The sequence below is a fragment of the Sciurus carolinensis genome, chromosome 5 (assembly GCF_902686445.1).
Source record: "Sciurus carolinensis chromosome 5, mSciCar1.2, whole genome shotgun sequence".
Taxonomy (NCBI): domain Eukaryota; kingdom Metazoa; phylum Chordata; class Mammalia; order Rodentia; family Sciuridae; genus Sciurus; species Sciurus carolinensis.
In genome coordinates, this window is record NC_062217.1 from 73527220 (window position 1) to 73529840 (window position 2621).

The window sequence follows — 2621 nt, forward strand, 5'->3', positions numbered from 1 at the left end:
TCTTTTGGGGGGAATCAGAAAATGTTTTTTGAGTGCAGTGAATTTTCCAACTCTTCATTCGCTTTTTTTTTTCTTTCTTTCACGTTTATGTTACAGAAAAAAGAGAAGACCCTACCAGATACTACTAGAAGTTTATGTTTTTGACAATATGGTAAAGATAGAAATATGGTCCTAAGGTCATTAAGATATTTCCACCTGACTTCTGTTTTTCCATCCCATCTATATTGGGTCACATTCATGTCTGACAGGCAGGAAGATGCCAAGGTTCTGGAGGCAGACAACTTGGGAGTAACTCCCAGCTTGGCCAGCAAGGAAAACATTGACTAAGTGACCTGAGTTTTCTGTGCCTCAGCCTTCTTGTCTGTTAGACAGGGATAAAATTAATAGTACTTAATTCATAGAGTGTTGTAAGGATAAGATAGATATATACATACATACACATATGTAAAAAAAGGTGCTTATCATATACTAAGCACTCAATAAATGTTCACTATTATTCCTGTTATTATTATTTATTTTAATTTGTTCTTTTTAGTTATATATGACAGTAAGATTTATTTTGATGTAATTATAGAAGCATGGAATGTAATTTGTTCTAATTCAGTCCCTAGTACTTCCCCTTCCCCTCCCTTCTTCTCACCACCTGTTCCCTTCCCTCTGCTCCATTGATCTTTCTGCTATTTACTTATAGTTTTTTTTTTATTAGTGTCTGTGAATATACATGACAGTGAGATTCACTATGGTATATTCATATATATATATTCATGTATGTATATATGGTGCTGGGAAAACTGGAAATCCATATGTAGTAGAATGAAATTTAACCCTTATCTCTCACTCTGCACAAAAGTCAACTCAAAGTGGATCAAAGACTTAGGAATTAGACCAGAAACCCTGAACCTGCTCAAAGAAAATGTAGACCCAATACTCCAACATGTCCGCTCAGGAACTGACTTCGTTAACAAGAGTCCTAAAGTGAAAGAAGTAAAATCAGAAATCAGTAAATGGGATGGCATCCAATTAGAAAGCTTCTACTGTTGTTATTATTAACTGCAATCTCTTTCCTTACCACATCATGGTCTACTTTTTACACTTTTATTTTTCCATGGTACCTATTCAACTTGTTTATTTATAACAAACCTCTCCTCTTTCTCCACCCTAACACAGTCTCTCTCTCTCTCTCTCTCTCTCTCTCTCTCTTTCTCTCTCTCTCTCTCTCTCTCACACACATACACACACACACACACACACAAATATAAGCTCTATAAGATCATGGACATTGTCTGTCTTGTTTACAAATGATTCCTGTGAAACTAATACAACAGACTTGTTGAATGCCGAAAGAATGAATTTGTATACATCTAGGCTCAGAAGCAAAATGTAACCAAGAATAAATTTTAATAAATGAATCCAATAATGGGAAAATGCCTGATATATACAGTTCTAGGGGCAGGATGAATACCATTTTAATGAGTATCGATATTTGTATATATTATAAAATTCATGCTAGTGCTTGAAAATATTATCTTGATAATAGTGTCACATAAATTAATGAATTATCTTAGACTATTTAACTACCATTCTAATCTTATTCAAAGAATTTTATTTACACTAGGGAATATAAATAGGGGAGGGGTGACACGGATAATTTAAAATTGCCTTTATCCCCTTCAATGTGTCTTATTTCTGTGCTACACCCTGTTACTGCAATCTCCCACTTGGATTCTTTAAAAAAATCTCTTGCGAAGGCATTTTTATTCATGTATAGCTGTTCAAAGTTGATATTTCTACCGGATAGATGAGGGTTATATAGTACTATTTTGTTGTCTGTTGACATCTACTCCTTATGGTCTTCTTCTTCTATTCTTTGCTTCCTACAATCTTCATCAGTGTTATGCAAGATGAATAATTTTGGAGTTGTAATGTGTAGCATGATACTATAGTTAACAATACAGTATTATATACTTGCAGAGGGTAGTTATTAAATGCTCTTATTTTGCAAGCAAAAATGCAACTATGAGAGGTGACATATGTTGATTTGTTTGATTATGGTGACCATTTCACAATATATAAATATGTCAAAACATCAAATTGTATACTTTAAATATATGCAACTTTTAATTGTTAATTATGCCTCAGTTTATCTGAATAGAAAATAATTAAAGTTGCAGCTGTCCAAGATATGATAGATTAATTACAAAAGTGACTACAATTAATGGTCCCACTTTACACCCTTCATAATGTGTCTTTGCAACAACTCCTGTTAAGCTTTGCAGTTTATTTCCCCATTCTTTGAATTTGCTTTGGCCAATTGATTGTGGCAAATATAACATTGTGCTAATTTCTGTTCTAGGTCTCAGGAGTTCAGATGTACCTTTGTAATTCTCTTGAAACTGCTTTAACCATGAGGACAAGTATAGGCAAGTCTGCTGAAGGATGAGAGAACTAGATGGTGGAAATGAGTTAACCCAGCTGAGGACATTCCTGACTGCTAGGACTACAGCAAGATCAGACCCAGTCAAAATCAGCAAACCTTGACCCAAATCAGCAGAACTACCAGTCAGCCCACAAACTCACAAGCTTAAGTTGATGGTTATGTATCACTGGAAATCTGTGGTTGC